We start from the raw sequence: 23,305 nt of genomic DNA, 5'->3' as shown, positions 1-23,305 counted from the left end.
CCTTAGAAGATGAGGGAACTTGTTCAGATTTTTTTTGTGTTTTTTTTTCCCCTTTTTTTTTCTCATGTTGATTTTATTATGTCGATAAAGATATTTCGTCCTTCAGGAGTTCGTTTTAATTACTTTATGTAATATATGCTAAAAGAATATAGGCAGTAGTGTTGAGCGGCATAGGCCATATTCGAATTTGCGAATATTCGCAAATATATGGACGAATATTCATCATATATTCGCGAATATTCGCATATTCGTTATATTCTCGTTTTATTTTCGCATATGCGAAAATTAACATGTGAAAATTAGCGTATTCAAAATTAGCATACGCGAAATTCGCATATACGGAAATTAGCATATGCTAATTTTCGTATATGCTAATTTTCGCACTTCAGCCTCACACAGTAGTATTACAGCCTTCTTTACACCACACAACCTGGAAGCAGAGAAGGATGATCACTGTGTACTGTTAAAAAAAAAAAAAAAAAAAAAAAAAAAAAAAAATAATATTCGTAATTACGAATATATAGCGCTATATTCGCGAAATTCGCGAATATGCGATATTCGCGAATAATCGAATTGCGAATATTCGCAAGCAACACTAATAGGCAGAAGCAAACTAAACAAAAAGTTTAATCTTATTGTACTAGTATTTTGCAGTAGTCATTTTTTTGTATTTTAACCTTTAGGCAAGGTTTCTACCTGGTGGGTTTTTTTTTTTTTTTTTTTTTTTTTACCAAAAAAAAAACACACAAAACGATGTATGCTTTTTTTTTAAATTTTTTGTCCAAAATAGAAAATATTGAATTGGGGTTTTTTACTTTGGCAATTTTGCATTCCTCGTTGGTGTTTTCTGGCTCAGTTTTCTAAAATTGCAGCATGCAGTTTTTTCCATGAATCCTTAATTTTTTTTTTACTCTCATAGACTTTTATGGGAGGAAAAAAATGCCAAGAAAAAATATTTGACCTTTTCCCCCAATTCCTTAATAAAAATCCTTGAGTTGCATGATGAACGAATCACAGGACTTGTAATGAGAAAAACACAAGGGAACAAATGCTATGTGACTGAGAATAAGAAGCTAATCGGTGGTAATACACCTTTTGGGACCCCTGCCAATAACAGATAAAATTTGTGCACAGTCAGCACTCCATTTATTAAGAAAATTGACTTGTGTCTAGCTTACTTAGATTAGTTGTAGTGCTGGCTGAACACTTTCTTTTCCTAAACCTAGATTAGACAGTTAAAAATGCCCCAGAATTATCACATTGGTTTGTGTTGGTGAAACATTTGGGTGGCCTAGTTTGAGTTTAAATTGCCTATTAGTTGGCTTACTTTGTGGCAAAAAATGTGCCAAAATTTTGAGACAACATTTTGGGGTAGACTTGCACCCAAGGCTCATCCCCTTTTTGCTATGCCAAGACCCTTTTCTAGTAAGCAACGTCTGTCTAGTTGAGCTAAGTGCAATAAAGTCTAAAAAGTATCTAAATCTCATAATTTTGGGATAATTTTGCGTTTCACCAATTTTGTGTCTATCCACATGTCTTCTCTTAGAGGTTCCACGTCTAGTTCCTACTTTTCTTACAGAATGTTTGGGTTCCTCTTACAGTAAATTCATTAAAGATATGTGTAAAAGTTTTGTATTATTTAGGTTACCTTTTGTTCCACTTGATTTTATGAATTGATCGTATGAGTTGTTTGAGGCAGGTTTAATTGGTAATTAAGTAGTTTCTCTGGAGTTTGATAGTTGTAAATATTGAGAGAATTTAGCATTGAGCAGTATCTACTCTTGTTTAAGTCGGTTAAAACTTTGAGGATTCCCTTTCTTAAAATGATATTCAAGTGATTTTTCTTTTTGACTCTGAATGTTAACGATTAGCTGACAAGGGTGAGGCAGTATAACCTATCACGCCAGAGCTGGACTGGTCGCCCAGGGGTCGACATCGCCCAGGGGGACTTGAGATCCCCCCCCCATGACGGCGATCGCAGAAAATCGCATGTCAATTCAGACATGCGATTTTCTGCTATTCCGGGCTGATCGGATCTCTGGTGACCTGATCAACTGGAAAATAGCGATGATCGGAGCTGTCAGGGACAGCCCCGATCATCCTGAGGGCTAGGAGTGAGGTCGCAGTGCTGCGATCTCCTCCTATCCCCTGCCATTGGTCAGAACTGATTCTGACCAATGGCAGAGCAGGGCAGTGGGTTGCCATTGCAACCCCCCGTTCTGCCCACCCCTGGATGTTCGAGGGGAACATGGACAGAAGATGGAGGCCAGTACCTGCAGGAGAAGATGCCTGGGGACCCCCCGATCTTCGCTGGAGACTACTGGATCCTGGCTCAGGTAGGGAAACTACAGTGGGGGGGGGGGGGGGGGATTTGAAAGTGAAAGTAAAGTTATCTTTACTGTGGCAACCACTAGGAAGGCCAAACTGCAACTCCCAGCATGCCCAGACAGCCAAAGGCTGTCTGGGCATGCTGGGAGTTGTAGTTTTGCAACATCTGGAGGGTCACAGTTTGGAGACCACTGTTACAGTGGTGCCCAAACGGTAGCCCTCCAGATGTTGCCAAACTACAACTCTCAGCATGCCTGGACTGCCCAGGCATGCTGGGAGTTGTAGTTCTGTAATATTTGTCCCTTCAGATTTAACAATTTTCATGACATTTTTTAAAATTGCTGCTCTAATTTGAAGCCCTCTAATTTTTTTCAAAAAGCAAAAATATGTCCATTTTATGATGCCAACTAGAGATTAGCGAACTTACAGTAAATTTGATTCGTCACGAACTTCTCGGCTCAGCAGTTGATGACTTATCCTGCGTAAATTAGTTCAGCCTTCAGGTGCTCCAGTGGGCTGGAAAAGGTGGATACAGTCCTAGGAAAGAGTCTCCTAGGACTGTATCCACCTTTTCCAGCCCACCGGAGCACCTGAAAGCTGAACTAATTTATGCAGGAAAAGTCATCAACTGCCGAGCCGAGAAATTCATGACAAATCGAATTTACTGTAAGTTCGCTCATCTCTAATGCCAACATAAAGTGGACATATTGTATTTGTGAATAAAAATAAAATTTATTGGGAATATCCATTTTCCTTACAAGTAGAGAGCTTCAAAAATCCCCAAAAATTTTCATGAAATTTGGGGATTTTTCACCAAAAAAGGATGCAAGTAACGCCGAAAATTTACCACCAAAATAAAGTAGAATATGTCACGAAAAACTATCTCAGAATATTCGGTAAAAGCTTTTTCGCGTTATTAACTGGTAAAGCAACAGTGGACTTTAAGTGGTCCTTAAGGTGAAAAAGGGCTGCATCCTTAAGGGGTTAAACAAATAATTTAACTGCCTCCAATGTTTCCAATAGACAATTCATTGTAAAAAGTTTCTCAAAATCTTAAAGGGGCCATGTGGCTTAAAAATGTTGCAAAAAATCTAGCCCAGCTGCCTGCATTTAAACAAAAAAACTTGTATTTACCTCTCAACGCACCCCTGATGGCTCCAGTATCTTGCTCCCATTCTCAACATTGATCCTCTTCCTGCCTCTTGATTTCAACATATCAGATTGCTGCTCAGTTACCGCTGAGCAGAAACGTTTTAGAGACATGGATTTGGGATCATCAGTGCACTCTCTTTGCCTTTTTGCATCGTCTTTGATTTAACTTATTCTGATTAATTTATACTTAATTATTCGGGTTAATTATTAATAAACTGATTTGTTGAAACTTCTTGACATTTAGTTAATGAGGGTAAACTATTGACAAATATCTAACGAGAAAAGGTTTAAATATTTGGGTCTACAGATTAATACATAGATGTGACAAATTTTATTTGTGATATATCTCATGCAGAGATATCTGGCCAGACAAAGGACATAGAAGATGATTTGCTCCAACTTAAGACTGTGGACATCCACTCCTTTTTTTTTGTCCACTTTTCTAGATATAAATGCATGTTGATACTGTAAAGGTCCACTTGTTTTTGTTTGTCACCATGCTATAATCCTTATACAGTCAGGGATTCTCTAATTGTCCCAGCCAATACTTTAATAGCCACAGCAAATGCTGTAGTTGCCGTGATGGACATCCCATTTTTATGCCTCTTTGGAGAGTAAAAACTTCTAACAGCATTCAATTTTCTCTCACTCATGCCTCCCAAGCACAGTCCACAGTTGTTCTGAATTTATTCGCCGAAAATCGCTATTAAAAACTGCTATTTCTGGCCCACGGAGAGTCTCAACAGGAGTGTAGAACACTTTGCCTTGTCCTAACACGCATAGGGTGTGTGCTGTGTTAGTGAAATATTACTGTTATTCAGTATGACATGCAGATCACAGGCATCACTATTAGAATCACTGCTTCAGAGCATCTGGATGTGGCAGCAGGGAGACCATATGGCGTCAAAATTGAAAAGAACGTCATGAGTCTGCTCCCGATGTATAACGCGGGGCCACGGCCTGGACCCGTGGCTAATAGCGCGCGGCATTGATCGCTGCCGCGCGCTATTAACCCTTTAAACGCTGCATTCAAAGTTGAACGCCGCGTCTAAAGTGAAGCCATGCCGGTTAGCTCAGGGAGCTGTTCAGGATCGCCGCGGCAAAATCACGGCATCCCGAACATCTTACAAGACAGCTGGAGGATCCCTACCTGCCTCCTTGCTGTCCGATCGCCCAATAACTGCTCAGTGCCTGAGATCCAGGTATGAGCAGTCAAGTGGCAGAATCATCTATCAGTGGTTTCTTATGAGAAACCACTGATCAATGTAAAATATCAGTTTGGCAGTGTTATAGGTCCCTATGGGAGCTATAATACTGGAAAAAAAAAAAGTGAAAAAAAAAAAAGTGAATAAAGATCATTTAACACCTCCCCTAATAAAAGTTTGAATCACCCCCCTTTTCCCATAAAAAAAAAGTGTAAATAAAAATAAACATGTGGTATTGCCGCGTGCAGAAATGTCCAAATTATAAAAATATATTGTTAATTAAACCGCACGGTCAATGGCGTACGCGCAAAAAAAATTCCAAAGTCCCAAATTGTGCATTTTTGGTCACTTTTTTTTATATCATGAAATAAGATCAATAAGTCCTATAAGTACAAAAATTGTACCGCTAAAAACGTCAGATCACGGCGCAAAAAATGAGCCCTCATACCGCCCCATACACGGAAAAATAAAAAAGTTATAGGGGTCAGAATATGACAATTTTAAACGTATAAATTTTCTTGCATGTAGTTTATGATTTTTTCCAGAAGTACGACAAAATCAAACCTATGTAAGTAGGGTATCATTTTAAACATATGGACCTACAGAATAAAGATAAGGTGTAATTTTTACCGGAAAAGGTACTGTGTAGAAACGGAAGCCCCCAAAGTTTTCAATTTAGTCTCTGAATAATTTTTTTTCCCATTTTGCCATAGATTTTTGGGTAAAGTGACTGACCTCATTACAAAGTAGAATTGGTGGCGCAAAAAATAAGCCATCATATGGATTTTTAGGTGCAAAATTGAAAGAGTTATGATTTTTTAAAAGGTAAGGAGGTAAAAACGAAAATGATTTTTTAAAAGGTAAGGAGGTAAAAACGAAAATGCAAAAACGGAAAAACCCCGGGTCCTTAAGGGGTTAATGTCCTGGGCCCCAGCATTTACTTTGAATAAATAGTGTGGTTACAAAAGACCAAATCTAACAAGGAGTCACATGTCACATGGTGACTCAATGAGAGCCTGGAGGTGGCATCAGTATCAAGAGACCATAGAGTGGCTGACACAGCCTAGAGTTGGCAGCAGCATGAGGAGACCATATAGTGGCTGAATTACACAGAGCGTGGAGGAGGAAACAGCATGAGGAGACCATATAGTGGCTGAATGACAGTGTGGAGGTGGCGGCAGCATGAGGAGACCACTTAGTGGCTGAATGACACAGCCTAGAGTTTGTGGCAGCATGAGGAGAACATATGGTGACAGTATGACAGCTTGGAGCTGGCATCAGCATGAAGAGAACATATGGTAGCAGAATAAGACAGCCTGGAGGTGGCGCAGCATCAGGAGTCTTGAAAGTGACCCGGTGACAGAGTTGTGCCGTGGCAATACCAGTGCATGGTGACTAAGGTGGGTAAAAAATAGAAATTGGCATCAGATGTGTGACATCAGGTGGGTGGCAGGATCAGAATAGTAGCTGAGGCAGCTAGGCAGAAGAAAACTGTCTCAGGCTTCTTTGTCGCAGCGCAGACAAGAAATAATTTCGTTGTCGGTCACCATGGTTCCCATTTTCAGTTTTTGTGGAGTAAGCCATGATTCAATTTCTTGATTAATGACACTTAGCAGTTCCTCCTCTGTGTTACTCCTTTCACCAAGGCAAACCATGTGAAGAACAGCGTGACACCGCCGTGCCCGGCACACATGGTATGCTGGAGGGGTACTGAGACTTGTCCGTGCAGTGGAGGCTGAGGACACTGTGGAGGATGAGGATGCAGAGTCACACACTGTCACAAGACCAACAGCCTGAGAGTGTGGAGGAGGAAGCGGCATGAACTGTCCAAGGTGCCGTTGTTGTGGCTGTGCAGGAAAAACATTCACCCAGTGGGCTGTAAAGGATATGTATTGTCCCTGACCGTAGTTACAGCTCCACACGTCGGCGCTGCCATGCACTTTGATACACACCGACAGGCTCAAGGACTGGCCCACCTTCTGTTCCTCAAAATTATGCAGGGCTGGTACTTCCTTCTTCACAAAGAAATTACGGCTTGGCACTCTCTACCTCGGATCGGTGCAAGCCATCAGTTCTCTGAAAGGTGCAGATTCCACCACTTGAAAAGGGAGGTACTGCAGCACCAGCAACTTGGACAGGAGAACATTCAGCTTCTGCTCTGTTGGATGAGTGGGCGCATACTGTGGTCTCTTGGACATGTCTTCACCGATGGATTCCTGGCAGAATGACTGACTCAAAGCAGGAAGAGCAGGAGCATCTGGAGCGACATAAGATGGTTATGACACACAGCTCCCTTGGCTGAGGTGGTGGAGCCTTGACTGGCTGAGACAGGGAGCAGCTTGCCATTGGGTGATGCAGCAGGCTGAACCACCACATCGGTTCCACGGTTCTCCCAGGCCGCTTTATGGTGACACTGCATATGTTGTTGATGCAGGGCCGTGGTGACAATGTTGGGACCCTGGCCACGCTTCACATTCTGCCGACACATCTTGCATGTGGCAATGTTAACCTCCTCTGGATGCTTGATAAAAAACTGCCACACCGCCGAGTAACTTATTTTCCCACCAACAGTCCGCACTGATTGACTGCTACTGCCGCCAACTCCAGGAACCCCTGTTTCACTATCTCCCGGAAAGTTAGGTTGCCGCAAAGCAGGTGGTCTACCCCGGGTACGTATGGCTCCAGACTTTCCACTTCTGCCACCATGCTAACTGCCAACCATGCTACCGCCTTGCTGGCTCAGCTGCTGCCTCACGGGCAATCTGTAAGCCTCTTCTCCTGATGATGATGAAGCCCCTTCTGCACCCAGCACCCAAGTGCGATCGGCTTCATCAACATCATCGAGTTGTGTCTGCACATCACTGATGTCCTCCTCCAGGTTCCTCAACAGTGTGTTAGGTACTGACCAGGGACAGGGAGAATGAGCCCTAAACTGACCCTAAAACTGCTCTCCCTGCCTACCTGCCCATTCACCCTAACCAGTAGATCGACAACTGGGCGCTAGTCCCTCCCTGAACTAAAGTGCAGGGGCCTAAAACACATACTAATAAACAGTCGGTCACAAACCAGAAACATAACAGAAACCTAGAACTCCATAACAGATAAAGTTCAGAGGGCACTATAGATAGGCGATCATGAACAGAGGACACTATAGATAAGTGGTCATGAACAGAGCTCCAAAGATCTGAATAAAGAACTAATGAACATATATAGAGTTCAAAACACCAGACAGGAAAACGGATGAGTCTGAACATATTCCAGAAACAAAAGAGAAATAAGCTGAATCCCCTAGAAAAACCTCCGGCAGACACAGGAATAACAATACCCTCTGAGCCCCCATGGACAGGTAAAAGGGATTTATCACTAAACAGGAATATTTGCAATCCCACATAAAACCTCCAGTAGACACGGAATCCCCATGGACAGGTAACAGAGATACACAGGATATATTTATAGAACACTGTTCACACTAAACACAAGACAGGAATAATTGCAATTCTTTCAGAACACCTTCAGTAGATGCAGGAATTAAAATACCCTCTGAGTCCCCATGGACAGTTAACAGTGATGCCTAAATACACAGGATATAATATAGACAGGAATAGCAATCCCTCCAAATACCTACAGTAGATAAGGAATCCCCATGGAGCGGTAACAGGGATCTAACATAGGACACTGTTCACACTGGACACACCACTCCACTAAAGGAGTAGCCATAATAATCCAAATAGACTACTGGCCAGCAGCACACTCCACAGTGTGGTCAGAAGCTTACCCAGTAGGAAAATCGAAATATGAAATACAGAACTTCATAAGAACTGACTCAAGAGAAAACACTGTGAACAGACACATAGCAAAAAGAACATATAAATCCTAAAACTGACTAAACACAGTACTAAGAGCATACTACATAACATTGGATAAAACCATAAAATACAAAGTGCTTACTAAAACAGATATAGTAGATTAAAAGCTCAAACAAAGAGTGTTTCACCAAGAGCTCCATGCAGCATGTCCAGCATCTTAACAAGTCAGGCTATAATGAGGTATCACCAGCCCAGAGGCTAGACAGGGCTGATTTTAAATAGATACACCCTAAGAGCTATTGGCTAGCAACCAAAAGGCTATTAACTATTCCCTGACCAAGGATCATAAAACTTTTCACACACAACCAAACCAATAGCTGTGTGTGAACACAGGACAATACAGACATGACACAGTATCTGCTTCAGGAGCCTGAATGCTCGCAACACCACCTCCCACACCACTCTCCTCACCATTTTAGGAACTGTCCAGAGTAAAAGGAAATCCCCATAGCAAACATATGCTGTTCTGGACAGTTCCTAAAATGGACAGAGATGTCCGCAGAGAGCACTGTGGTCATGATGTCAGCAGACAGCTCTGTGTTTCAAACGGAAAAAAATTTCCGCTGTAGTATTCAGCAGCTAATAAGTACAGGAAGGATTAAGATTTTTTTAATAGAAGTAATTTACAAATCTGTTAAACTTTCTGGCACCAGTTGATTTAAAAAACATATTTTCACCGAAGTACCCCTGTAATGCTGCTTCATATCTCACTTATACCTGTAGTAATAAGATTTATCTTTAGGTCTTACGTGTACTGTGTGCTTTGACATCTTTTATACTATAGTCAGCAATAAAGGGATTTTACCTTTCAATTTTCAGGAGTGGGCAGGGACCAGAAAATTCAGCATTCAATATAAAAAATGGGGCTAAAAAAGTAAAGTGACAATAAAAAATGTATGAAATGCACTCCTCATATATTTTTAATATTAAAGGGGTTCTTGCACGCAGCACCCCAGTTAAAATCAGTCCCTGGAGCATGTTCGCTCCGGGTCTGATTACCAGCGACCACAGGGCCGGCAGCGTGTGATGTTATACCTCCGCCCCCGTGTGACGTCACGCTCCGCCCCTCAATGCAAGCCTATGGGAGGGGGCGTGACAGCATGCGAACATGCTCTGGGGACTGATTTTAACTGGGGTGCTGCGTGCAAGATCACGGAGGTCCCCAGCGGCGGGACCCCCGTGATCAGGCATCTTATCCCCTATCCTTTGCATAGGGGATAAGATGTCTAAGCGCCGGAGTACCCCTTTTAAGCGCTGAATTTTCTGGTCCCTGCCCGCTCCCGAAAATTGAAAGACAAAAAAAAATTATGCTAATATTCATTTTAAAACCGGGATCGTCTTATGTGGGTGGGCAAGGACCTAAAAATGTAGCTGTCAATAATAAAAATGAAATGTGTGTGTGTGTGTGTGTGTGTTTTTCACTATTTTTTTTTCTTTTTTAAATATATTTTAGGTAGTACTACTACTTCCAGCATGAAACACACTGTTCCATGATGGGACTAGTAGTTTCTGTACTAATAGAAAGATCGCCCCGTCGTTAAATACAAAATTTTCATTACTACAGTATCTTTTTTTTAAAAATTTTTTTAATAGTACCCTATGAAATGTTATTAAAAATGGGTATCTCCACTTTTTTGGGATCGCTACAGTTCATATTTTCTCCGTTATTGCCTCCTAAATTGACCATTCTAATAACTGATGCGAACTGATGCAAAGGGATGCTATAATCATCCGTTAGTATCAGCAGCAGATTCCCGCAGCCAGAGCTACTACTACTCCCATCATGGAACAGACTTCTTTTCATGATGGGAGTAGTATTCCCCCGGCTGCTGGAGTCTGCAGGTGGCTGGGGAGGCTACATTAGTGTTTGTACTACTATCCCCATCATGGAACAGAGTCTTGACTTGACCAGATGCGATCAGCAGTTATAAAGCAGGGGAGCGAGCGGCATGCTCCGCTCGCCTGCGATTTATATACTAAGGAGCTATTCAGGGCTCCCGGCAGTGTTTTTAAACTACTATTTTGTCCCCCAAATTTATGCCCCCATGCAAATTTATAATAATGAATTGGCCCCAGTGTGTTTACAATAATTCATTGGCCCCAGTGTGCTTATAATAATTAATTGGCCCCAGTGTGCTTGTAATAATTCATTGGCTCCAGTCTGCTTATAATAATGCATTGGCCCCAGTGTGCTTATTCCCCCTCCCGTTATCTGCTCCTCATATTCTTGGAGCAAGGCAGCAGCGGGACATGTCGGGCACCGGTGGCGGTGAATGAATGAAGCATGTAGGCTTCATTCATTCATTTGCCGCTGCCATCATGTCCCGCTGCTTCCCTGCTCCTAGCGCAATCAGCGCACCGCTGGGACATGTCTATTCTCTGCTGCTCATTTCTGTACCCGAAGGTAATGAGCAGCAGAGAATAGACATGTCCCGGCAGTGCGCTGATTGCATTAGAAGCAGGGCAGCAGCGGGGACATGTCGGGCAGTGGCAAATGAATGAATGAATGAAGCCTACATGTATTTTGCTGTCTGGGCATGCTGGGATTTGTAGTTTTCCAACATCTGGAGGGCCACAGTTTTGAGATCACTGTGCGGTGATTTCTAAACCGTGGCCCTCTGAATCTTGCAAAACTACAACTCCCAGCATGCATGAACAACAATGGCTGTCTCGCCATGCTGGGAGTTGTAGTTTCCTCCACCTGTTGTATAAGCATGCCCAGCATGCCCTTTGGCAATCAGTACATGCTGGGAGTTGTAGTTTTGCAACAGCTGGAGGCACACTGGTTGGGAAATACTGAGTTAGATAAACAGAACTTAACTGAAGGTTTTCCAATCACTGTGCCTCCAGCTGTTGCAAAAGTACAACTCCCAGCATGCATGGTCAGTCAGTACATGTTGGGGGTTGTAGTTTTGCAACAGCTGGAGGTGTACAGGGTACATTCACATGGGTGGGTTTACAGTGAGTTTCCTGCTTCAAGTTTGAGTTGCTGCAAATTTTCTGTCGCAGCGCAAACTCCTAGCATGAAACTCACCCTTAACCACTCACCTGTGTGAATGTACCTAAAAACACTAAACTACACTAACACATAATAAAGGGTAAAACACTACATATACACCCCCTTACACTGTCCCAATAAAAATGGAAAAACGTATCTTACGGCAGTGTTTCCAAAACGGAGCCTCCTGTAATTGCAAAACAACGACTACCAGGATTTCCGGACAGCAACTGACTGTCCAGACATGCTGGGAGTTTAGCAACAGCTGGAGGCACCCTGTTTGGGAATCACTGGCGTAGAATACCCCTATGTCCACCCCTATGCAATCCCAAATTTAGGCCTCAAATGCGCATGGCACTCTAACTTCAGAGCTTTTTCTATTTTTACCCCTTATGAAAAGTAAAAGTTGGGGTCTACATCAGCCTGTTAGTGTAAAAAAAATTAAAAATGTTTATACAAACATGCTGGTGTGGCCCCATACGTTTTGTATTTTCACATGAGGTAAAAGAAGAAAAAAATTTGTAACGCAATTTATCCTGAGTACGGAAATACCCCATATGTGGGCGTAAAATGCTCTGCAGGCCTACATAACAAGGCTCAGGAGTGAGAGCGCACTATGTACATTTGAGGCCTAAATTGGTGATTTGCACAGGGGTGGCTGATTTTACAGCGGTTCTGACATAAACACAAAAAAATAAATACCCCTGTGTGACCCTATTTTGGAAACTACACCCCTCACGAAACATAACAAGGGGTATAGTGAGCCTTAACACCCCACAGGTGTTAATTTTTGTTAAAGTTGGATGGGGAAATTTAAAAATAATTTTTTTACTAAAATGCTGGTGTTACCCTAAGTTTTTAATTTTCACAAGGGAAAATAGAAGATATGGGGTTAAACATTTGTGGGGCTTTTTTCCTGAGTAAGAACATACCCCATATGTGGATGTAAAGTGCTCTGCGGGTGAACTACTATGCTCAGAAGAGAGGAAGCGCCATTGGGCTTTTGGAGAGAAAATTTGTCCGGAATGGAAGGCCACATGTGTTTACAAAGCCCCCATAGTGCCAGAACAATGGACCCACCCCCACATGTGACCCCATTTTGGAAACTACACACCTCACGGAATGTAATAAGGGGTACAGTGAGCATTTATGCCCCACAGGTGTCTGACAGATTTTCGGAACAGTGGTCCATGAAAATGAAAAAATTTATTTTTAATTTGCTCAGCCCACTGTTCCAAAGATCTGTCAAATGCCAGTCGGGTGTAAATGCTCGCTGAACCCCTATTAAATTCTGGGAGGCACCACAGGGGGCTTTGTAAACACACAACGCCCCCCGACTTCTATTCCAACCAAATTCTCTCCAAAAGCTCAATGGTGCTCAATCTCCTCTGAGCATTGTAGTGTGCCCGCAGTGCACTTGATGTCCACACATGGGGTATTCCCATACTCAGAAGAAATGGGGTTACAAATTTTTGGGGGGATTTACTTCTCTTACCCCTTTAAAAATGTAAAATGTGGGGAAAAAACAACATTTTTGTTGAAAAAAAAATTATTTACACATCCAGCTTTAACAAAGTTGTCAAACTCCTGTGGGGTGTGAAGGCTCACTGGACCCCTTGTTATGTTCCCTGAGCGGTATAGTTTCCAAAATAGTATGCCATGTGTTTTTTTTTTTTTTTGCTGTTCTGGCACCATAGGGGCTTCCTAAATGTGACATGCTCCCCAAAAACCATTTCAGAAAAACTCACTCTCCAAAATCCCATTGTCGCTCCTTCCCTTCTGAGCCATCTAGTGCACTCACAGAACACTTGACATACACATATGAGGTATTTTCATACTCGAGAGAAATTAAATTACACATTTTAGGAAGATTTCACTCCTTTTACAACTTGTAAAAATTCTAAAACTTGGTCTACAAGAACATGAGTGTAAAAAATGAAGATTTTGAATTTTCTCCTTCACTTTGCTGCTATTCCTGTGAAACACCTAAAGGGTTAACACCCTGACTGTCATTTTGAATACCTTGAGGGGTGCAGTTTTGATAAGGGGGTAATTTATGGGGTATTTCTAATATGAAGGCCCCTCATATCCACTTCAAAACTGAACTGGTCCCTGAAAAATTTTGATTTTTAAAATTTTGAGAAAAATTGGATAATTGCTGCTAAACTTTGAAGCCCTCTGATGTCTTCCAAAAGTAAAAACATGTCAACTTTATGATGTAGACCTATTATATATGTGAATCAATACATAGTTTTTTGGGAGATGTCCATTTTCCTTATAAGCAGAGAGTTTCAAAGTTAAAATATGCAACATTTTCAAATTTTTAATTAAATGTTTGAAACTTTCACCAAGAAATGATGCAAGTATGGACACAATTTTACCAATAACATACAGTAGAATATGTCACGAAAAAACTTTCTTGGAATCAGAATGAAAAGTAAAAGCATCCCAGAGTTATTAATGCTTAAAGTGACAGTGGTCAGATGTGCAAAAGATGCCCGGGTCTTCAAGGTTAAACTGGGCTGGGTCCTTAAGGGGTTAAAGGGGGACTTTGGTAGAAAACATTTATTTTTTCATATCAACTGGCTCCATAAAGTTAAACAGATTTGTAAATTACTTCTATTCTATTATATCTATCAGCTGCTGTTTACTACAGGGGAAGCAGAGTTATTGTTTTCTGTTTGACCACAGTGCTCTCTTCTGACACCTCTGTCCATGTTAGGAACTGTCCAGAGCAGGAACAAATTCCCATAGCAAACCTCTCCTACTCTGGACAGTTCCTGACATGGACAGAGGTGTCAGCAGAGAGCACTGTGGTCATACTGGAAAGAACAACTCAACTTCATCTGAAGCATACAGCAGCTGATAAGTACTGGAAGGATTAAGAGATTTTTAACAGAAGTGATTTACAAATCTGTTTAACGTTCTGGCACCAGCATATGTGTGTGTGTGTGTGTGTGTGTTATATATAAGTTTCATGTTAATATCTTTAGCCGTTTGAAAGTTTTTGTGGAACATACATACATACATACATACATACATACATATATACATACACACACACACACACACACACACGTTGAGTTTTATATATATATATAATATAATCTCAACGTGTATGTATGTATGTATCACTGATCGGTATAACCGTCTTGAAATGTGGAGGTCTCCCAAGTTTGATATATGAACTGACAAACAGGGAACCTTTTAAAATATACCTTTTATTATTTTTCTTAAAATTCAAATTAACACTTGTCGGGTGTAAATTTAATATGTATAGATCGCACCTTAACTACCTCTATCTAGCCTTTAACATAAGGTACTTGAAGAGACATGTATCTTGCTCCTGTCTGCTATAGTACTTTGTCTGGCAGAGTTCAGACTGTGCATGTGTTATGCGTTATTCTTATTTGCAAAGTGGCAATGTGCAAAGTGTCTGTGAGTTAGCATGTTCCTCCATGTAGTTGGGGCAATCAGATATGTACATAGTTGTAAAGGTGACTAGTGCATATTGGTGACCATATTAATACACGATGTCCACAATCACATATTGCACTGGTGATATTGCACAGTCCACAGTCTTATTATTGCACTAAGTACTATTGCACATGCCACTTAGCTTATTTCTTCTAGGTAGTAAGGTGCGTCTTTTATCGTCCTTGGAGCTTCCAGGTATGCATTAGGTGCCGATCCTACGCATTTCCTCTATGCGATTCTTCAGGGACCTTGTTGCGGAATTCCAACTCTTGGCTTGCATCCTTTTATCTAAGCGGCTCCTTTCATCTGTGCGGCTCTGATGCCGACCGTACTCCATTTGATTTTCCCGCCGTGCTTTATATCTAGTAACTCCTCCTTCACTCCGCCTATTACTCTGGTCCGCCAATCTCCAGCCTGCGCATAGAAACTACGCTCTCTAATGCCGTGGCTGGACTCTCACAGGTATGGCTATGAGGGGAGTGTCTTTAATGCTCAGGTGTGCTGTTCAGCCCTCGTTCTGAGCTCTGGATAATCAGTGGACAGGTCGCTTTTCTTGCGTTCCAGCTGTATTTTAACTCTTTCACTGCTAGACAGCGTGTTCTCTGTATCTCTATTACATATATTTACATGATAGTTGCATATTTTTCATTTGTTCATAAACTGTACATTGTTGCATTTGATAACTTGTTAGAAAGTATTATTATTTAAAATGTATATGTTTTATCTCATTATTGTGTTATTTTATGAAACACGCGTAGGATACAAAGTCATTTAGGCCCTCTGGTTTCACCGCTTCCAAGGTGAAAGTCCAGAAGGCTTCTCTTTGAAGAAGCATATTATCCCAGTCACCTCCTCTGCTTGGTAAGGATATAACTTCGATGACTTGTTCCTGGAGACCTCGCACATCACTTTGTTGATGGGAAGCAAAATGGTTCGCTACTGGGGTGTCTCGCATGTGCACCATATCCCCTACGTGTTCTTGTAGTCTTCGTCGGAAGTTTCTGAAAGTTTTTCCCACATAATTTTGTGGGCATGTGCAAGTTAGGAGATAGATCACCCCCTTTGTCTCACAGTTGGCAAAATGTTTAATCTGATATTCTTTCTTTGTTACCGCACTACTGAATTTGCTTCCTTTTTTAATATATTGGCACATTGTGCATTTGCCGCACTGAAATGTTCCATTTGGTTTAGTTGTAAGCCATCCATCTCTTGGGGTTCTTTCAAAATTGCTTTGGACCAGTTTGTCCCTTAAATTGCACCCTCTTTTATATGTGATCTGGGGTTCACTTGGGATCAATTCTTTTAGGGTCTCATCAAACCTTAATATGCCCCAGTATTTGCTGAGGATTTCCTTTACCTCTCTAGCTTTGTCATCATATACCCCTATTATTCTTGATGTTTCTTTTCCTTCTTTATTATCTTTTATCTTAGGGGTCAGAAGTGAGGACCTATTTGCTTTCAGTGCTCTGTGATAAGCTCTTTTTAATATTTTGTTAGGATATCCCCTGTTCTTTAATCTAGTGCGAAGTTCATCAGCTTTACTTCTAAATTAATCTAAAGTGGAGCAATTTCTCCTAATTCGGAGGTACATACATACATACATACATGTATGTATGTATGTATGTATGTATATATGTGTGTATGTATGTATGTTCCACAAAAACTTCCAAACGGCTAAAGATATTAACATGAAATTTGGCACACATGTTAATTATATGTCAACAACAAACATAGGATAGGTGATTTAACCCTTACTCACCCCCATTTGCTAGGGGCGGGGTTTATGTTTAAAGTCCCACACAACTCTATGGGAAATATATGTTACTGCATAACTTCCAAACGACGGGAGATATTTCGATAATACTTGGTCACATGTTACTTATATGCCCACTTAAAATATAGGATAGTTAATTTAACCCTTAACTACCTCCATTTGTGAGTGTCGGGTTTTTTGTTTAAAGTCCCATGCAAATCAATGGGAAAGGTATGTTCTCACATAACTTCCGTACGGCTGGAGCTATTTCAATACCTGGTACACATATTACGGGTCGGGATGGGAGGTCGGGATGGGAGGTCGGGATGGGAGGTCGGGATGGGAGGTCGGGATGGGATAGGAGGTCGGGATAGGAGGTCGAGGTATGAGGATGGGATAGGAGGTCGAGGTATGAGGATGGGACAGGAGGTCGAGGTATGAGGATGGGACAGGAGGTCGGGACAGGAGGTCGGGACAGAAGGTCGGGACAGGAGGTTGGGATATGACAAGAATATATGAGGACTGGATATGAAGTCAAAGCTTCCTCCTTTGTTTATTTTCCTGCCCAACAGGGATTAGGAAGGAAAAACTGGGCAACGCCGGGTACTCAGCTAGTAGATTATATAATATATGGTGGGGAAAAAAAGTATTTAGTGAGCCACCAATTGTGCAAGTTCTCCCTCTTAAAAAGATGAGGGATGCCTGTAATTTTCATCATAGGTATACCTCAACTATGAGAGACAGAATGGGGGGGGGGGAGGGGTAGAATACAGGAAATCACATTGTAGGATTTCTAATAAATTAATTGGTAAAGTATTTGATCACCTACAAACAAGCAAGATTTCTGGCTCTCACAGACCTGTTACTACTTCTTTAAGAGTCTCATTTGTCCTCCATTGGTTACCTGTATTAATGGCACCTGTTTTAACTTATCAGCATAAAAGACATCTGTCCACAACCTCAAACAGTCACACTCCAAATTCCACTATGGCCAAAACCAAAGAGCTGTAAAAGGACACCAGAAACAAAATTGTAGCCCTGCACCAGGCTGGGAAGACTGAATCTGCAATAGGCAAGCAGTTTGCTGTGAAGAAATCAACTGTGGGAGCAATTATTAGAAAATAGAAGACATACAAGACCGCTGATAATCTCCCTCGATCTGGGGCTCCACGCAAGATCTCACCCCTTGGTGAGCAAAAATCCCAGAACCACACGGGGGGACCTAGTGAATGACCTGCAGAGAGCTGAGATCAAAGTAGCAAAGGCTACCATCAGTAACACACTACATCACCAGGGACTCAAATCATGCAGTGCCAGACGTGTCCCCCTGCTTAAGCCAATACATGTCCAGGCTAGAGATGAGCAAAGTTACAGTGATTCGAGTCGTCATGAACTTCTCGGCTCGGCAGTTGCTGACTGTATCCACCTTTTCCAGCCCACATGAGCACTTGAAAGCTGAACTAATTCATGCAGGCTAAAGTCAGCAACTGCCGAGCCGAGAAGTTTGTGACAAATCAAATCACTGTAGCTTCGCTCATCTCTAGTCCAGGTCCATCTGAAGTTTGCTAAAGCGCGTTTGGATGATCCAGAAGAGGATTGGGAGTAGAGATGAGCGAACTTACAGTGATTCGGTTTGTCACAAACTTCTCAGCTCGGAGGTTGCTGACTTTAGCCTGCATAAATTAGTTCAGCTTTCAGGTGCTCTGGTGGGCTGGAAAAGGTATATACAGTCCTAGGAGACTCTCTCCTAGGACTGTACCCAGCTTTTCCAGCCCACTGGATTTCCTGAAAGCTGAACTAATTTATGCAGGCTAAAGTCAGCAACTGCCGCGCCGAGAAGTTGACAAATCGAAAAGTTCACTCATCTCTAATTGGGAGAATGTCATATGGTCAGATGAAACCAAAGTAGAACTTTTTGGTAAAAACTCAACTCTTTGTGTTTGGAGGAGAAAGAATGCTGAGTTGCATCCAAAGAATAGTGTTGAGCGGCATAGGCCATATTCGAATTTGCAATATTTCGCGAATATATGGACGAATATTCATCATATATTCGCTAAATTAGCATATTCGTAATATTCGCATTTTATTTTCGCATATGCAAAAATTTGCGTATGCAAAAATTTGCATATGCAAAAATTTGCATATGCAGAAATTTGCATATGCGAAAATTCGCACGCCAGTCTCACACAGTAGTATTAGAACCTTCTTTACACCACAAAAGCTGGAAGCAGAGGGATGATCACTGTGATGTGTACTGTGAAAAAAAAAAATATTCGTAATTGCGAATATATAGTGCTATATTCGCGAATATGCGATATTCGTGAATAAAATTTGCATTGCGAATATTCGCGAGCAACACTAACAAAGAACACCATACCTACTGTGAAACATAGGGGTGGAAACATCATGCTTTGGAGCTGTTTTATAGCAAAGGGACCAAGATGACTGATCTGTGTAAAGCAAAGAATGAATGGGGCCATGTATCGTGAGATTTTGAGTGAAAACCTCCTTACATCAGCAGGGGCATTGAAGATGAAACGTGGCTGGGTCTTTCAGCATGACAATGATCCCAAACACACTGCCTGGGCAACAAAGGAGTGGCTTTGTGAGAAGCATTTCAAGGTCCTGGAGTGGCCTAGCCAGTCTCCAGATCTCAACTCCATAGAAAACCTTGGAGGGAGTTGAAAGTCCTTGTTGCCCAGCGACAGCCCAAAAACATCACTGCTCTAGAGGAGATCTGCATGGAGGAATGGGCCAAAATATTAGCAACAGTGTGTTGACAATCTTGTGAAGACATTTTACCTCTGTCATTGCCAACAAAGGGTATGTAACAAAGTATTGAGATGAACTTTTGTTCTTGGCCAAATACTATTTTCCACCATAATTTGCAAATAAATTCTTAAAAAATCAGTGTGATTTTATGGAATACAGGCCTCTCTCCTCTTTTTAAGTGCACAATTGATGGCTGACTAAATACCCCCTCCCCCCCCCCCCCCCATTTGATCCAACCAGTACTCATCAGCCGCTGTATGCTCCAGGGGAAGCTGTGTTGTTCTTTCCAGCCTGACCAATTGCTCTCTGCTGCCACCTCTGTCCGTGTTGAGAACTGTCCAGAGTAGGAGAGGTTTGGTATGGGGATTTGCTTGTACTCTGGACAGTTCCTGGCACGGACAGAGGGGGCAATAGAGAGCACGGTGTTCAGACTGGAAAGAACTATACAACTTCCTTTGGAGCATACAGCAGCTGATAAATACTGGAAGGATTAATATTTTTTAATAGAAGTAATTTACAAATCTGTTTTAACTTTATGGCACCATTTGATCTAAAAACATTTGTTTTCCACTTTTAACTTTTTAGTTGACACAGTCATTTTGTCTATAAACCAATTTTACCATTGTTTTAGGTTTCCTCTATGTCCTGCTCCTCCATGCATGGTCATAAACATGCCTAATCCAATGGCTTCAGAACTTGCCTATTTGCATAGCTTTGCCCCAAAGGGACTTTCTTAATAAAATAAAATCTAGCCAATTCATAATGTATTAAGAGGTAGAACCATTGTACGGAGATTGCTTTACTGAAAAATGCAGAGGATGTCTATCCTGAAATAAAGTATTAATAAGATGAAATACATAGACAGGCGTTTGAAGGTTACCTGGTAATAAAAAATAAATTGAATCTAAAAGGACCATTTTTTTTCGGCTCTCTTTCAGCAGTTACACATAGGACTTGCTAGTAATATTCAGCTTCTACTGATCAGCAAGGACTATGGTGCTCTGCATCACAACCCTATAAGTCACCGACACCGACTCGAATGTTGCTGAAGAGTTAAACTTTTGTCAGCTTTTCCTTTTTTGGGTCAAGTCCTCATTTTTCAGCCCACACAATATTGTGATTGCTCGGCTGTGGTCTGCAGGAGGCGAGCTATCTTTTCTTGATTTCCATGCTGATGACCCACTTTCCTCTCGCTGTCCTTAATGTTCAGTTTTTAGGTTTGTTCCTTTGCTCTCCAGCCCGTTTTGGATGATGACCTATCATTGAGATGTCATTTTGTAATTAAATGTATTTTTGTCAAGTATGTTTTCTCTTGACAGGACGCGCCATTACCGCTCCGCAGGTAGGAGCGTGAATATTTTAGTAAATGTGTCCGGTCCTGTGACCCGTCACTTACTCTCTTCTCCGTACCGGTAAGATAATCACTGTGGTTTCGAAGCAGGACGTATAATTATTCCAGATAATGGACAGTAATTATGGAAATTAGCTTAAATGTTCTGTTTTGAAAGGAAGTAAAATATAAGCTTTTGAACTGTGCGTGGGGGCTATGTATATAAGTAAGCAAGCAAATTAGATTTCAAAGCTACCTCCACTAGAGAGACAGCACTTTTCCTTCTAAGTCAATGGCCAATGCTGAACTTTTACATTTAAAAGTGCTCAGCCTGCCAGTTTAACCTAAATAAACCTGAACTCGCTGCCGATCCCCTGCTGTTCCATACTTATAGTGCCAGTCCCCACTATCACCGTTTCCTTGTCTACATTCCAGCTTGTAGCAAACATCTGCTTAGCCAATTTTTGGCCACTACGGTGATGCACCTCTGCCTGTGACTGGCTCAGTGGGCACTTTCCATGTGTTAGGACGAAGAACAGGAAGTGATACCAGCAGAGCCCAGAAAGGCATTGATGTGGAGATCAACAGCAAGTGAGTAGTGATTTTGTTTTTCTTGTTACACTGGCCCCCTGGACACTTTTAAATGTGAAACTTATCCTCTAGAATATCCCCCTAAAGAGTCTTGAAACATGACAAGAAATTATCAGCCAAACGAAGATTCTGGAGGTGATCTTGGTTTCACTAATAATTCCTAGTCATGTTTAATCATGAGCCCGAGAATGACCAATAGGTGGCACTAAAAAGAAAGCTCTCTTCCCAATAGAGGAAAAAGAATTTGCATACTTTTTTCCCAGGTAGCATTCCCTGGCATATTAAAAGAATATTGCAGCGTAAGACAATTTATCCCCTATCCGCCGCGGGTCTGCCATGCATGGATCTGTGTCCACTCCCAACCTGTATCTCTCACTCTCTCATAGAGATGCATGGAGGGGGCCTGGGGGCGTCAGGCAAGAGATTGCGGGGTGTACCAGTGGTCGGTCACTTATCTACCTATTCTTTGGAAAGGGGATAAGTTGTCTTACCATGCAGTACCACTTTAATTCCCTAATGGCAAGAAAATAAATAAAACTTTGTTTCAGGTGCTATAGGCCACTGAAAGGAAGCTCCAAAGGAAATTTTTCATAGAATGCTGAAGGATTTATTGATAAGCCTGCAGTGCATGATTGTAAGAATATTCTTTGTTCCTAGTATGGCTTATTTTGCCATTTGGATTTTGCTACAGTATTGTACTGCCTCTCCTCTCTCCCAATACCCTAGTACTCAGGGGTCATATGCATGATTATCTTTGATTTCAGGTGAGCATCTAATTCCTAGAGGTCGCCAGCTAAACCGCAAAGTGGGGCAGGAAGACTCTTGGGGTAATACAAGAGGTGACAAACCTTCAATCTGCTTTTTGTTTCATATGCATGTTATTTACTCCATATGCCAGCTTTGTAGTCTTCCTAATTAGTTATTATATGTGGAAAAAAAGTGATGGTTGTAGTAGTTACAACAGTTGTTTTTTCATATAGCTGTGATCGGCAAAAACAAAGTGAATAAAAATATGCCTGGGATAAACGTAGATCTATCCTAGGATAAAAAGAAAAATGATATAAATGCATAAATTGATCTTTTTCTGTAATCTTCTCTTGGAAAGCCTATAGATATAATTTCTCGAGAGGACATGACTAAAGATGAGCGAGCCGAATCTGGCAAACCCTGATTCAACCAAAACTTTTAGAATTTTCCAGCTCTGTGAACACTCAAGCTTTTACTGGTTCGGCTAGCGCTAGCCGGCAAATAGCATGAAAAAACAGAAAGCATTTTGGCGGACAGGGGATGGGCGGGGAGCGGACAGGGTGTGGTGAGATTAAATCAGTGAAATCAGCATATCACATGATAACCCAGTCTATTATGTGATTTGATGCTTACTGTGTCAATCAGCACAAAGGCCAAGAGGACACAGCACGGGGGCAGGGCATTTTTATACAGATGAGAGGGCAGTGACGTCACTCACTGCATACAGAGCCGAAGGAACAGCCAGAGCGAGACAAAGAGAGTAAAAGAGACAGAGAGAGACATAAATAGGGGCAGTTAGTGATTAGAAAGATAGAGACACAGATTAGAAAGACAGAGCAAGATAGATACAGATTAGAAAGACAGACCTTGTGTGTATGTGTGTGTTTACAGGAGGGCTCCTATACAGCAGATAAGGGGACTAGTGTTGAGAGCGAATATTCGAAAAGCTAATTTTTTCAGCGAATATCAGCATTTCGCGAATATTTAGAATATAGCGCTATATATTTGTAAAGACGAATATTCATTTTTTTTTCTTCACAGTACACATCACAACAAGGATGAGTACTGTGTAAAAAAAAAGTGATA

The 23,305-nt window shown here is 41.6% G+C and overlaps 1 protein-coding gene across 2 annotated transcripts in view; it reads left to right on the top strand.

Moving 5' to 3' along the window:
* LOC130281739 (heparan sulfate glucosamine 3-O-sulfotransferase 1-like) overlaps positions 1-23,305 on the top strand; it is a 168,948-nt gene that overhangs the window by 70,416 nt on the left and 75,227 nt on the right. Inside the window, exons 1-2 of one of the 2 annotated variants that reach the window (XM_056529319.1) lie at positions 21,297-21,472; positions 22,237-22,311. The exons of the other annotated variant lie outside the window; for it this stretch is intronic. The gene's annotated coding sequence lies outside the window, so the exon portion shown is untranslated. Of the gene's footprint in view, positions 1-21,296; positions 21,473-22,236; positions 22,312-23,305 lie in introns of those variants that run through there. 2 annotated transcript variants of the gene reach the window in all.

This window comes from Hyla sarda, chromosome 7, assembly GCF_029499605.1.
Source record: "Hyla sarda isolate aHylSar1 chromosome 7, aHylSar1.hap1, whole genome shotgun sequence".
NCBI classification, from domain to species: domain Eukaryota; kingdom Metazoa; phylum Chordata; class Amphibia; order Anura; family Hylidae; genus Hyla; species Hyla sarda.
This window is presented reverse-complemented; position numbering and strand designations above follow the sequence as displayed.